The sequence below is a fragment of the Myotis myotis genome, unplaced genomic scaffold (genome assembly GCF_014108235.1).
Source record: "Myotis myotis isolate mMyoMyo1 unplaced genomic scaffold, mMyoMyo1.p scaffold_m19_p_14, whole genome shotgun sequence".
NCBI lineage: Eukaryota > Metazoa > Chordata > Mammalia > Chiroptera > Vespertilionidae > Myotis > Myotis myotis.
Window position 1 is genome coordinate 3,588,163 of NW_023416318.1, and position 15,597 is coordinate 3,603,759.

The window sequence follows — 15,597 nt, forward strand, 5'->3', positions numbered from 1 at the left end:
AAACAAAGGTAATCAAACAACTATCCCCCCAAAAGTTAAGTAAAAGAAAGTAGAGAAAGTAGTTCAAAATTGCAAATAAAAAAATAAGTTGATAGATGTTGATCCAATTATCTGATAGAAAATTAAGTGTAGAATAATATATCATTGGTGTGATGATGTTTATTTAAAAAGGAAAAGAAATAGAACAGATATTGTCCAGAGAAATGACAATAAATTTTTAAAAAATAAGATATGATATATTTACACCTGGTATCATTGATTCTGTTTAATGTACTGGTGGCCTTAAGCAGCAGAAAAAAAACAAAAAAACAAAAAACAACTTGTTTGATTCATTGTCCCTATAGAGATTTAATTGTCTGCAAAGGAAAAACTAGGATAGCCACAAGACAATTCATTAGAAGTAATAAGAAAATGCGGCAATGATATTTGGGTACATATGTATACAAACACAATCAACATCCATTCTTACATAACCACATATAAGTGTTAGAAAATATTTTTAGTTGATATAATTTAAGAATAAAAATATAGTCAGGAATAAATCTTATAAAATGTGTCCCTGATTTCTAAAAAAATTAAATAAAATAAGTGGAGTAATAAATGTACTTATAGATGAGAAGATTGTATTGTATTGATGTAAATTTCCCATCTTAATTCATAATTTAAAATATTCAAAAGTTATTATTACTAATATTATTATTATTACTATTATTATTAATGAAGCCTACTAAGCTTTTTCTAAATGTTATATGGAGGACCAAGAGGCAAGACTGCTCTGAGAGGAAATACTGCACCTAGAATAATTAATAAGCAAAGTATTGGTGCAATGACAAACAAATAATTTTACCAACACAAAGACACACAGTGAATCTCAGGCATGCTTGCATATTGATACATACTAGGTGTATAGTACAAGACTCTAAAATAAAGAGTAAGATGTAAGAAAATGGTGCTGTGGACAGTTATTTCTCTATGATAAACAGAATCTCTAACTTGAAACCCTTGAAAAAAATCAATCTATTAGGATTAAATTCCTAAATAAAAAACTAAGCTTTGTAATAAAAGGCAATCCTATATAATAAAGAGCTAATATGCTAATTAGACCACACAGCCAAACATCCTGATGGACATCCTTCAGGACGACCCTTTTGGATGAAGCCAAAGCTGCAAGGGCCAAGGCAAGAACAACCTTCCTGAACTACCAGTGGGCGGGGAGCAGGGCCAGCGAGCCAGCGCCACCAGGCCAGCCATGGCAGTCCAGGTGCTGCACTGACTTCTTCAGATGCAGCCAGATGAGGGAGGTGGCTTGGTTGCAGCACTTCCTCAAAGGCAGGACAGTGGTGGTGAAGGGACAGAACGGAACTTGAAAGAACTAAGCAGAACTAAGCAGAAATACACCCTCCTCCCTCTTCAAGGACGAAGCAGGGACATACTCTTCTCCCTCTCCTCTATCTTGTCTTGCAAGGCTGGGCCCTCAGCCCAAGCCGTCCCCCCCCCCCACCCCCCGCGAGAGTAACCACAAGAATGCTGGTATTGTCCTAACTCTCCCAACCACCCACCTGAGTGGACCAATAAAGCTCTAGAAATGTAGCTAAGGTCCTAATAAAGCTATAGTGGAGGACAGCTCCAACCTTCAGAATGTGATGGTCACTTCCTGACCCTTATGCTGTAAAACCCTGACCAATCTCTGTAACTCATGCCACCCCTAAAGCCCACCCCAAATAGCTAGCCCTATATAATCTTTGTTCTCCTGGGACATGCTCTCTCGCCTCGCCGCTGTGCCGGATAGAGGCTGGGAGCCAATTCTAGAATTGATCAATAAAGACTTGTTGCTTTTGCATCGGAAGAGGCTCCCTGGTGGTGGATTATTGGGGACCCCGAGCTCTGGGCATAACAGTGGGACCATGATGCCTCAACCTCCCACGGCCCCTCCCACAGCCAGCTGCCAGCCCCTGATCGCCCACCCCCTCACAAGTGTGTGGGAGGCAGGGCCAGCACTAAGGAGCAACAAGCCAGCTTCTGGCTGAGCAGTGCACCACCCCCTGCTCAGCCACTGTTCAGCCAGAAGCCAGGCTCAGGGCTGATAAGCGCAGCTGTGGTGGCGGGAGACTCTTCCACTTCCTTGGCAGATAGGTGGTAAAGAGTGAGGGGTCCTGGACTCGGAGAGCACTGGACTGTGAGAGGGATGTCTGAGTGCCTGCTTAGGCCTGGAAAATCGGGCCTAAGCCAGCAGGCGGACAACCCCACAACCCCCAAGTTTTCTGGACTGCAAGAGGGCACAGGCCAGGAAGAAAAACAGCCTCCCTCCCCCACACCCAGTGCAAAGCTTCCATGCACTGGGCCTCTAGTAATGTATATAAGTATTTATCTTTATGACCTTCTGTACATTTTGTAGAGGGTCTGGGGTTTGTTGGTGCTGCATAAATGTTCAGTCAGTGATTTAAAACAACCACACAAGAACCCCTGGTTACATTGACCCACCTGGCTGACTTCGACTGCTTGCCAGGTTACCTCTATGACCTGTCTCACCATTGTGACCTGTCTTAGCTCTGTGACCTGCTGCCAGCTTATACCCCACAGGACTGGGTTGAGGCCTCTTCAGTGTGAGGCCCCAAGAGACTCAGGGAAGGGCTCCCCAAGATCTTGTTATATTTAATTCAGACTTGGCAGTTGAGACAGAGCTCGCCACAAGAAGAACTCAGGAGGCCACCACCAAAGGGACAGAAAGTGCCTCCAGGGCAGGGAGAGCCAGGCTGGTGCAGGAGAGGGCAGGCAGGAGAGGGCAGGCAGGAGAAGGCAGGCAGGAGAGGGCGGGCTGGCAGATAAAGGGTGGGTTGGAAGTGCTGTCACAGCAGGAAGGCTTTTAGGCACCAGAATAGGGGGATCTGATTTATATTTTTTTAAAGATCACTCGGTGATTTGGCATTTGAAATGATATTTGACATGTGTCCTGAGAGCCAGGCAGGATTTGGGCAGATGAAGATGGTGAGATGTGCTTCAGGTGCAGACAGTGGACACGGCCTGGAGCAGGACAGATGAACACTGGGGACCAGAGCACATGCCTCTCAGAGCCTGTGAGTGATGGGACTGGGCAGGGAAAGAGAAGACCCTGCCTGGAGGGGACAGGGCAGAGTGGGGAGGGGACTTCCCATGGAGAGGGCAGGGTAGGGGAGACAGTGAAGCCTCCATGGAAGGGGCCAGGCAGGTAGGAGAGGGGACCCTCCATGGAGGGGATGGGTAAGGGAGGAGAGGGGACACTCTATGGAGGGTCCAGGCATGGGGGAGTGTCAGGGAGCTCTCCATGGAGGGGGAAGGGTAAGGGGAGAGAAGACCCTCCATGGAGGGGTCAGGATAGGGGGACCTGGAAACCTCCATGGAGGAGAGATGGCAAGGAGGAGAGGGGACCCTCCATGGATAGAGGAAGGGAGGAGAGGGGACCCTCCAAGGAGGGGACAGGTCAGGGAAGAGATGGGACCCTCCATGGAGGGGACTCGTCAAGGAGGAGAGGGGAACCTCCATGGAGGGGGAAGGGAAGGGAAGAGAGGGGACCATACATGAAGGGCGGGGCCAGGGAGTGGAGGGGCCCCTCCATGGAGAGTCAGGACTGGGGGGGGGCTGGGAGCCCTCCATGGAGGGGACAGAATAGGGGGCAGGGTACATTCCACGAAGGGGGAAGTGCAGGGAGTAGAGGGGACCCTCCATAGACAGGAGAGGGCAGGGAAGAGAGGGGATCCTCCATGAAGGGAGACGTCAGGGAGAAGGGACATTCCATGGAGGGGCCTGAGCAACGAGATAGGGAACCCTCCATGGATTGGACTGTGTAGGGGGAAAAGGGTTCCTCCTTGGAGGGTGCAGGGCAGGGAGGGCAGGAAATCCTCCATGGAAGGGAGAAGGCAAGGAGGATTGGTTACCCTCCATGGAGGAGGTAGGTCAGGGGAATAGGGAACCCTACATGGAGAAGACAGGGGTGGGGGAGAAGGGAACCTCCATGGAGGTGTAGGGCAGAGAGGAGGGGGACCCTTCATGGATGGAGTAGGGCAGGGAGGGGAGGGAACTCTCCATGAAGGGGGAAGGTCAGTGAGGAGAGGGGACCCTCCATGTAGGGGGCAGGGAAGGGAGGAGAGGGGACCCTCCATGGAGGGTTCAAATTGGGGGGGGGGGCAGGAAGACCTCCATGGAGGGGGCAGGGTAAGGGGTTAGAAGATCCTCCATGGAGGGGAGAGGATAGGGGGACCGGGAAGCCTCCATGGAGGGGGAAGAGCAGGGAGAAGAGGGGATCCTCCATAGAGTGTCAGGGCAGGGGGCGGCAGGGAACCCTCCATGGATGGGTTGGAGGGGACAGTGTAGGGGGAGAGAGGACCCTCCATGGAGAGGACAGGATATGGGGAAAGTGGGCCCTCCATTGAGGGGGCAGGGAAATCTTCATGGAGGAGAAAGGCAGGGAGGAGAGGGGACCATCCACGGAGAGTCAAGACAAGGGGGGGCAGGGAGCCCTCCATGGAGGAGACAGGATAGGGGGCAGGGTACCTTCCATGGAGGGGGAAGTGCAGGGAGGAGAGGGGACCCTCCATGGAGGGTCAGGACTAGAGGGGGAAGGAGCCCTCCATGGAGGAGACAGGATAGGGGGCAGGGTACCTTCCATGGAGGGGGAAGTACAGGGAGGAGAGGGTACCCTCCATGGAGAAGAAAGTGCTGGGGGGCAGGGCACCCTCCATGGAGGGGATGGAGGGGGCAGGGTAAGGGGAGAGGGGGGCCGCCATTGAGGGGGCAGGGTAGGGAGAGCAGGGAAACCTCCATGGAGGAGATAGGGCAGGGAGGAGAGGGGACCCTCTATGGAGAGTCTGGCCGGGGGGGCGTGCAGGGAGCCCTCCATGGAGGGGACCAGATAGGGGGCAGGGGACGTTTCATGGAGGGGGAAGTGCAGGGAGGAGAGCGGACCCTCCATAGAGAGGAGAGGACAGGGAAGAGAGGGGATCCTCCATGAAAGGGAGGGGTCAAGGAGGAGAGGAGACATTCCATGGAGGGGCCAGGGCAGAGAGATAAGGAACCCTCCATGGATTGGACAGTGTAGGGGGAGAGGGGACCGTCCTTGCAGTGTGTAGGGCAGGGAGGGCAGGAAATCCTCCAAGGAAGGGAGAAGGCAAGGAGGATTGGGGACCCTCCATGGAAGAGGCAGGTCAGGGGAATAGGGAATGCTCCATGGAGAAGACAGGGGTGGGGGAGAAGGGACCCTCCATGGAGGGGACAGGGCAGAGAAGAGAGGCTACCCACCATGGAGGAGGCAGGGAAGGGGGCGTGGGGACACTTCATGGATGGAGTAGGGCAGGGCATGAAGGAGACGGGACCCTTTTTGAAGGAGGAAGTGCTGGGGGATAGGGAAACCTCCATGGAGGGGACAGGGTAGGGGAAAAATAGGCCCCCATCAAGATGAATGGGCAGGAGTACAAGGAATCCCCCTTTGAGGTACAGAGTAAGATGGAGGGGAATCCTCCATGGAATGGGGTCAAAGGACTCTACATGTATTCATCATGGAGGGGAGACAGGGCATACTCCATGGAGGGAGTCAGTAGGTGGATTGGGATCCATCCCCGTCCCCCTCTTCACTGGATTGACCAGGGGAGTAAGGGAATCTCCATGGTGTTGTATGGGTGGGCATACAATGAACCCCCCTTTGAGTTGCCAGTACAGGAAGGAGGGTCACCTCCATGAGGGGGAGACAAGGGACCCACCAGGGAGGAGAAAGGGAGGAGGGAAAGGGACACTCCAGAGAGAATAAGCAGCATTCAAGGGACCGCCTCTCTTTGAAGGGACAGAGCAGGCTGGGGATGGGGGATGGGACGCTCATGGAGGGGAATGGGAAAGGAGATAGGAAACCCGCACTTTATGGGCAGGACAAGGGGAGGAGGCACCCTCCATGGAGTGAGGACAGGGCTCCCTTCACAGAGAGACAGGGCAGGCGGTGGGGGCGGAGGGCGGGGGGAGTGGAGGGAGGAAGGGAAATTCCATAGAGGGCATTGGGTAGAGAGAGAGGGAACCACCCCCTTTGAGATGTTCCTTGTACCCCTGCCACTACTTTTTCTGGAGGGTCCTATTTTTCCCCTCTCAGTTCCACCCTCCTTTGAGAGGAATCAATAGGGGAGGTAGGGGACTCTCCATGGTGGTGAGTAGACAAGCATACAATGGATTCCCCTTTGAGGGGACAGGGAAGGAGGGAGGGGGCAGCTTCCATGAGCTGGAGACAGAGGAACCTCCATGGAGGGAAAAGGGAGGGGGAGAGGAGGTCCTCCAGAAAGAGGAATGGGCATGGGTTCAAGGAGCCCTTCCCTTTGAAGAGACATTTAGGGGCAGGGGGCACCTGCCAGGAAATGAGGAGAGGGGACCCTCCACAGAGGGACAGTGCAGGTGGGGAAGAGGACTCTCAATGGAGGTGAATGGTTAGGGAGATAGAGATCCTCCCTTTGAAAGGGCAAGGAAGGGGGAAATGGCCTATCCATGGCAGGCGCAAGGCATGGAGGATAGAGAAACCTCCATGGAGGGGAATAGGCAGGGGATCAGGGAGCCCTAGTTTGAGGAGAAAGGGCAGAGTGGAGATGACACCCTCCTTGGAGGGAGCAAAGCATTGGAGACAGGGGACCCTCCATGGAGGTGAATGGGCAGGATATAAGGAACCCCCCTTTGAAGGGACAGGGCATGGTGTTGCGAGCTTGCTCCATTGAGTGAGGAGAGGTTTCTTCCAAGGAGGGGAATGGGCTGGGGGATAGGAAATCCCACTTTGTGGGGTAGGGCCGGGGGAGGGTCAGGGCAAGGGCGAAAGGGTCCTCTTTCCAGAGAGGGGAATGGGCAGGGGTACAAAGATCACCTCAAAGAGGTGATCCCTGTACCCCTTGCTTATACTCCAAGATCCTTCAAAGGTGGATGGTTCCTTGTACCCCTGCTCATTCACCACCATGGAATGTCCTCTGTCTCCCCTCCTTGTCCCTTTCATGTAGGGTCTCTTTTCCCCAGGGTCCTGTCCTTCTAAGGTGTTTCCCCCTGTCCTCATTCCATGTAGGGTACCCCCTTCACCACTGTGCTGCCCATCAAAGGGGAGGTTCCTGGCACCCTTGCCCATTCATCTCAACGGAGAGGAAAGGAAAGTGTTGAGAGAACACCTCAGTGGAGGGAAACGGGAAGGGAGGAGGGACACCTCCATGGAGGGTTAGGGCAAGGGAGAAAGGGGACTGTTCATGGAGGGGAATGGGCAGGGGTATAGGGATCCCCCTTTGAGGGGACAGGGCAGAGGAAGAAGGCACCTTCCATGGATTAGTTACAGGGATTTCTCCATGGAGGGGCCAGTACAGGGGGAACAGGGCATTCTACATGGAGGGGAATTGGCAGGGGTACAAAGAAACCCCCATTTAGGGGACAGGACAGGGAAGGGAAAGAGGCGCCCTCCATGGAGTGGGGACAGGGCAGAGAGGGGAAGGCACAGTCCTTGGAGGAAGAAGGGCAAGGAGAACAATGCCTTGCTCCCTCCATGGAGGGTGCCCTCCCCTCTGCCTGTGGAGAAAAATGAGCAGGGGGATAGGGCACCCCACCTTTTGAGGGGTCAGGAAAGAGTGAACAAGGGATTCTCCAGGGATGGAGCAGCACAGGGAGCACAGGGACCCTCCATGCAGGGAACAGAGCAGAGGAACCAGGTGACCATCCATGGAGGAGACCGGGCAGGGGACAAAGAACCTCCATTTGAAGGTGCAGAGAAGCGGTGCCAGGGGGTCTATGACTGGGGTGTCCTGTCTCCCTGCACTTTCCCCTCCATGGATGGCTCCCTGTCCTCCATGTCTTGCTCCTGCCATGGACAGTCCATTTCACCCTTTCCTTGCCCCTCAAAGGGGGGGTCCCTATCGCTCTGCCCATTCCCTCCACAGAAGGTCTCCTCTCCCCACTCCATGGAGGGGTCCTTCTCTCCTGGCTCTGTCCCCACAGGGCAGTGTGGATAGGTGACTCTCCATTGAAGCAATAGGGCAGGGAAAAAGAAGACCCTTCGTGGTTTTGTCTGGGCAGGGAGGACAGTGGACCCTGCTGGGTAAGGACAGGGGGCCATCCATGGATGGGATAGGGCAGGAGGGCCAGGCCAAAAGGGATAGGAGGTGGGGACACGGACCGCACCATGGATGGTCCCCTGTCCTTACCAAGAAGGGTCCACTGTCCCCCATGCCCTCCCCAAGCCACGGAGGGTCTTCCTTTTTTTTTTTTTTTTTTAAGGGGAGAATGATGATTTTTATTTTTATTTTTATTTTTATTTTTCTTATAAATTTATTTTATTGTTTTTTCGCAGAGAGGAAGGGAGAGAGACAGAGAGTCAGAAACATCAATGAGAGAGAAACATTGATCAGCCGCCTCCTGCACATCCTCGACTGGTGATGTGCCCGCAACCCAGGTACATGCCCTTGACTGGAATCGAACCTGGGACCCTTCAGTCCGCAGGCCGATGCTCTATCCACTGAGCCAATCCGGTTTCGGCTATTTTTATTTTTTAAATATATTTTATTGATTTTTTTTACAGAGAGGAAGGGAGAGGAATAGAGAGAAAAATCAATGAGAGAGAAACATTGATCAGCTGCCTCCTGCACACTCCCTACTGGGGATGTACCCTCAACAAAGGTACATGCCCTTGACTGGAATTGAACCTGGGACCCTTGAGTCCACAGGCTGATGCTCTATCCACTGAGCCAAACCGGTTAGGGAGGGGGTCTTCCTTTTCCCTGTCCTGTTGCTTCAATGGACAGTCCCCTATCCACTCTTCTGAATCTCTGCCCCTTCCCAAGGTATCCTGTCCCCACTGCCCACCCCCTCTCATGGTGCCCAGCTCCGGCTGCCCGGCCTTCCCATGGAGGGACCCTTGTCTCCCCTGCTCTGAACAATCTGTGGTTGGTCCCCTTTCCCCTCTGCCTTTTACCTCCATACAGGGTCTTCTGTTTCCCTGTCCTGACCCCTCACTCACAGGCATCTGAGGGGTATATGCTCTGGTCTGTCCAGTGTTCATCTCTTCTGCCTCCAGGCTGTGGCCACTGTCTGTACCTGAAGCACATTCTCACCCTCTTCATCTGTCTAAATCCTACCTGAGCCCTCAAGACACATCTCAAATATCATTTCAAATGTCAAATCACAAGCAGGGGATGGGGGGTGGTGGGAGGTTGGTGGGGAGTAGGGATTGGGATGTGGGGGTTGAAGGGTGGTAGGTAGGGGTTGGGAGGTTGGGGTTGGTGGGTGGTGGGTGGGGGCTTGGTGGTATGGGGTGTGGGATGTGGGGTGGCGGGTGGGGGTAGGGGGTAAGCGGGGTGTGGGGGTGAGGGGTAGTTTTGGGTTGTGGGTCCTGGCTGGTGGGAGATGGTGGTTGGGGACTGGGGTGTGGTGTGTGGGTAGCAGGAGGGGCTGGTGATTGTGGGGTGGCAGGTGCGTGCTGTGGGTGTGGGGTGTGGAGTGGCAGGTGGGGGTGACGTGTTTGGAGTGGTGGATAGGGTTGGTGGGTGAAAAGTGGGTGGAGGAAGAAGAGGGCATAGGGGCGATTAATGGTGATGGAAGGAGACTTGAAGGCAGTGAGCACACAATGCAATATACAAATGATGGATTATAGAATGGCACACCTGACCTATGCAATTGTATTAATGAATGTCACCCAAATAAGTTTGATTAAAAATAAATAAAAGGTGGGTCTATTGAGGGTGATTAGGTTATGAGGGTGGAGCCCTCATGAATTTCATTAATACCCATTTAAAAGATCCCCCATGCTATACTTACCAGGGGATCACTCTATATGTTATATTAATGTCTAACCACTATTATATACACTTGAAACTAATATTGAATGTCATCTCTAATTGAAAAAGAATTAAATTAATAAAATAACTTTTAATAAAAATAAAAATGCAAATCAGAGTGATCTTTAAAAAATATAAATCAGATCAATACACTCAGTGCCTAAAAGCCTTAAGCGCTCCAGCAGGGGTCAGCTCTCCAGACAGAATCATGCCTGTGAGGGTGTTACACTGCTGGGAGAGGAATGCCCTGTCTTCTTCCTCCAGTTGCCCCCTTCACTGCTCTGGTGACATGTGGCACTGGTGCAGGCAGAACTGTGCTTCCATGAGAGTGAGCTAAGCATCACTTTGGTTGCTTGGTTCTAATAAAGGAGCAGACACAAGAAAAAAAAAAAAAACACTTTAAAAGATCTTAATGGTTCTAGTAGCATTTCAACCCACCCAAGGGACCTGTAACTGCTGTTTTCTGCCCCCCAGCCAGCCTGGCTCACTCAGCCTTGAGGAAAGAAGGAAGGTTGGTGCTGCTCAGGCTGCCATTGAACATGCATCTGGTCAGACATCTGAAGAGAACTGGAGTTATCTTAGGATGGAAATGGAGGGTCGCATCTGCTGGGATCAGGCACACAGGAGGGGACTAAACTGTGTGGGAAATAGTGACCGGGTCAGAGCTGCGTGACCCCGCCATGCTCTCACTCTCCAGCTGCAACCAGGGGACCATGAATAGTCCACAGCAGGAAGCTACTCCATGGCTTCTGACAACCCACACACCCTCTGCAAAGCCCTTGAGCTCACATGGCTGATGTAAGACTATGCATCCTGACACCCTAAGTCCTGCCATGAGGACTGTTTGGACCTTTTAATTCTACTCTTACAATAAAGCCGGTCTGAGTCTCTTGTACACTGCTCAAAGGTGTGTGAGGACCCAGTAGGTGGCAGCTAGGCCAGGTATACAATGGGGCATTCGCTGAGTGGCCTCAGTCCCTGCGCAGTCACCAAGATTAAACCTGTTTCAATCTGGTGACCACTGTTCGCCCCTACCTGGGACTCACTCAGAAACAACCTCATGCAACTTGAGTCCCTCTGGATGCTCTTTGAGTGACCAAGACTAATAGGCACCCACATGTGGAGGTCGGCAGAGGCAGAACACAGGGGCACCTTGGGACTTTTGCTGACCTTCCCTCATCCAGTGCAGGTAAAAGGCAGACTTGGTGCACTGCTTGGACCTTCCTGCTCTCACTCTGAACCAGCCGAGGCAGCCATACACTGTGAATTGTTTTCAGCTCCAAATAGAGTTCCCATGGCCAGTCACAGGACGCATCTTACATTGGCCAGCACCAGAGTCCCTCTCACTTGCATGCAGTTCAACCCACACAGGGGCCAACTGCAGATAACATCAGAGCATGATCCAGTTGCTTCACAAGCGGCATATCCAAAGGGAGATCTTAGAGGACAGGAGAACCTGCTGAGGCGAATTCTGCTCCATGTGGACAGCACCTGTGCAGCAGCTCATTCAATGTGGTCAGGGGTGATCCTCACAGTCACCCACTTGGAAAGTCAACCACATATATAAATAGGCCAATAGCAATATATAGACTCAACTACAACAGGAGAGCCCATATAACACACACAAAGTACATTCTTGGAACACTCAGCTCTGGAAAAAAGAAGACTGTGCCAGTAGGTACCTCAGGATACCTACTACATAAGGCCACACTACCAAGATTGGGTGTCTAATAATCTAATACATAGAATATAACCACCAAAACAGCCAAAATGTGTAGACAAAGAAAAACGCTCCCCATTAAAATATATCAGACACTTTAACACACACACACAAAAAAAAATCAGTGAAGTAGAGGAAAGTAACCTACCAGATACAGAGTTTTTAAAAAAAAAATGCTTATAAGGATCCTACATGAACTTAGAGGAAGAATGGATGAAATCAATGAAAACATCAATAAAGAGATAGTAAGCATGAAAAATAAGTTAGCAATAAAGGATACAATGTCTTAAATGAATAGTACACTAGAAAACATAGGCAACTGAATGAAGCAGAGGATTGAATCTGTTTGGAAGACAAGGTAGCCGAAGACAATCATAGAAGAAGAAAAAATTAAAAATGAGGACTGTTTAAGGTAACTTTAGGACAAAATGAATCCTAACAACATGAATTGCATCAAATGAGTTAAAGAAGGAGAAAAGAAAGAGCAGTAGATCAAGAGCCTATTAAAAGAAATAATGACAGAAACTTCCCAAACCTGGTGAAAGAAAAAGGCAAGTCCAGGAGGCACAGTGCACCCCAAGTCAGATGAATCCCAAAAGGCCCATACCAAAACACATCATAATTAAAATGGCAAAGATTAAAAACAAAGAGAAAAAGCAGTAAGAGAAAGTTAGTTAGTTACCAACAAGTGAGCTCCCATAAGACTACCAGCACATTTCTAAATAGAAACATTTCAAGTCAGCGGATTGGCAGAAAATATTCAGTGTGATGTAAAGGAAGGAACTACAACCAAGACTCTACCCAGAAAGGCTTTCATTTAAAAGTGACAGAGAAATAAAGAGCTTTCCAGACAACCAAAAACTAAAGAAGCTCCTTACCACCAAACTAATATTAAAGAACTGTTAAAGGGTCAAGAAGGAGGAAAAAAGAGGACCATAGTTAAAAGAATAGAATGAAAAAATACATATACTTATCAATAATTATTTCAAATGTGAATGCTCCATTCAAAAAACATGGTAGCTGAATGGATGGGAAAACAAGACCTACCTCAGAAAGATACACAGACTCAAAGGGAGAGAAAAATATATTTTATGCAAATGAAAATGAAAAAAAAAGCTTGGGTAGCAATACCTATGTGTGACAAAATAGACTTACAAAGGCTATCTTAAGAGACAAAGAAGGGACCTATATAATGATAAAGGGAGCAATCCTACAAGGGAACATAACCACTGTAAACATTTATGTACCCAACAACAGAGCACCTAAATATATAAAGCAAATCTTGATGGACAAAAAGGGAGAGATTGACAGCTATCCAGGCCTAGGAGAGGATCATAATACCCCATTGACATCAATGGATAGATATCCCAGATAGAAAATCTAAAAGAAAACAATGACTTTAAGTTATATCCTTTTAATTGGTATCATCAGAGCATTTCACTCCAAAGCAGCAGAATATAAATTCTTTTCAAATGCACATGGAATATTTTCTAGGATAGACCACATGTTAGATCACAAAACATGTCTTAATAAACATAAGAAATTGAAATCATATCAAAAATGACCTCTGACCACAATGATATAAAACTAGAAATCAATCAGAAGAAAAAAAAAAGGTATACAAGTGCTATATTATATAATTGTACACATCTAAAACCTGTCACCTCAATAAATTCAATAAAAAAGAAAAGAAAAAGAGTAAGAAGCAAAAAAAAAAAAAAATCAAAGAAAATCTTTCTGGAGATAGGTATTGGTGATAGCTGCACATCATGATTGTACTTAATGCAACTGAATTGTATACTTAAATGTGGTTAACATTATAAATATTATGTTACATACATTTGCAATAGAATATTATTTATCAGATAAAAAAGAAAATGTAAAACACATAAAGGACATGGAGGCTAAATAACATGTAACTAAACAACACATAGGTTAATAATGAGATCAGAAAAGAAATCAAAAGATAACTTGAAGCAAATAAAAATGAGAGCACAACAACCCAAAATCTATGGGACACAGCAAAAGTAGTTCTAAGAAGTAATTTAAAACATTACAGGCCTACCTCAAAAAAACAAGAAAAGTCTCAAATAAAGAATCTAACTTCACACTTAGAACGAGAAAAGAGAAAAACGAACCGTTCAAAATGAGAACCAAGGTCATATTGATGATCAGAGCAGAAATAAGTAAAATAGAATCTAAAAAAATAGGATCAATGAAGTGAGAGTTATTCAATGTTTACAACATGAACACACCAATGTGTTGTGGTTCGATTCCTGGTCAAGGGCATGTACCTGGCATGCAGGCTCAATTGCTGACCCTACTTGGGCATGTGCAGAAGAGAACCGATTGATGTGTCTCTCTAACAGGAGTGAGGGAATCAATTAAACAACTGACATTCTCTCTCTCTCTCTCTCTCTCTCTCTCTCTCTCTCTCTCTCTCTCTCTCTCTCTCTCTCAGTCTCTCCTCCTACTTCTCTGCCGTTCCATCCATCCCTTCCATTCTCTAAAAAAAAAAATTAATTGGAAAAAATATCCTCTGGTGATAATTAACAACAACAAAATTATAAAAAACACACAATTGACAAAACTTAATTCAGACTCATCAAGAAAAACAAAAGTGAGGATTCCAGCTATTAAAATCAGAAATGAAAGAGAAGAAAGTAACAACTGATTACACAGAAATCCAAAGGATTGTAAGAAAACGTTAAAAACAACTATATGCCAAAATCAAACAATCTGAACAAGGATGAATTGCAAGAAATATACAATCTTCCAAAACTCAGAAATAGGAAGAAAATCTGAATGGATCTATTGCAACTAATGACATTGAAGCAGTGATACAAAAACCCTCAAAAACAATAATGCTGAACCAGATGGCTTTATAGGTTAATATTACCAAACATTCAAAGAAGAACTAATTCCTGTTGTTCTCAAACTATTCAAAAATTCAAAACAAGGGAAGACTCACAATCTCATTTTATGAGGCCAGTATTTATCCTAATTCCAAAATCAGATAGAGACACTAAAAGAAAAAAAAATATGATGGGCCTATATCCCTGATGAACATAGATACTAAAATCCTCATCAAATATTGGCAAACTGGATCTAGCAATACACTGGGAAGATCAAACATCGCGATCAAGTGGGATTAATTCCTGGGATATGCAAGAGTGGTACAATATCTGCAAATCTATAAAAATGGCACAACTTAAATAAAAGAAGGAGTAAAATTACATGGCCATATCAATAGATGCAGAAAAGGAACTTGACAAAATCCAGTGCCCATTTATGATAAAAACTCTCAGCAATGTTTGAATAGAGGGAACATACCTCAACATAATAAAGGTCATATATAACAAATATATAAGCTATATCATACTACATGGAGAAAAAGTAAAAGTGATTCACTAAGATCAGGAACAAGACCTTACAACTTTCACCACTCTTATTCAACATATTACTCAAAGTCATAGCCACAGCAGTTAGAAAAAAGAATAAAAAGCATTTGATTAGAAATGAAGAAGTAAAACTGTCATTATTTGAAGATGATGTAATACAGTACATAGCCCAAAAGATGCCATAAAATAATTATTAGAACTGATCAATTAATTCATTACTTAGCAGGATACAAAGTAAATACTCAGAAATCAGTTGCATTTTTATACACAAATAATAAAGTATCAGAAGGTAAACTAAGAAGGCAATCTGATTTACATTGTTTTGCATCCAGAAAAATAAAAATACTTAAAAATAAATTTAACCAAGGACTTAAAAGACCTGTACTTCAAAAATTATAAGATACTGAAGTAAGAAAATGAATAGCTGGTGGGTGTGGCTCAAAGGCTAGAGTGCCTGCCTGTGCACTGAAGAGTCAAGGGCAACATACTGTGTCAAGGGCAAATACCTCGCAGCAGCTTCCATCCCAAACCAACTCTCTCTCACATCATTGGTTCTTTCTCTCTCCCTCCATCTTTCCTACTTCTCCTCTTTCCGCTCTTCTTCACTTCCACTTGCTCTAAAAAAGCAATGAAAAAATATCGTCCAATGACGATTAACAAAAAAGGAAGAAAGGAA

At 47.3% G+C, this 15,597-nt stretch overlaps 1 non-coding gene across 1 annotated transcript; it reads left to right on the top strand.

The window, feature by feature from the left end:
- Positions 1 to 9,977: 9,977 nt before the first annotated feature.
- On the top strand, positions 9,978 to 10,179 carry LOC118669529. The gene has a single exon (XR_004972003.1). It is a non-coding gene; the product is annotated as a small nucleolar RNA SNORA74 (small nucleolar RNA).
- The last annotated feature ends 5,418 nt before the right edge of the window (positions 10,180 to 15,597 follow it).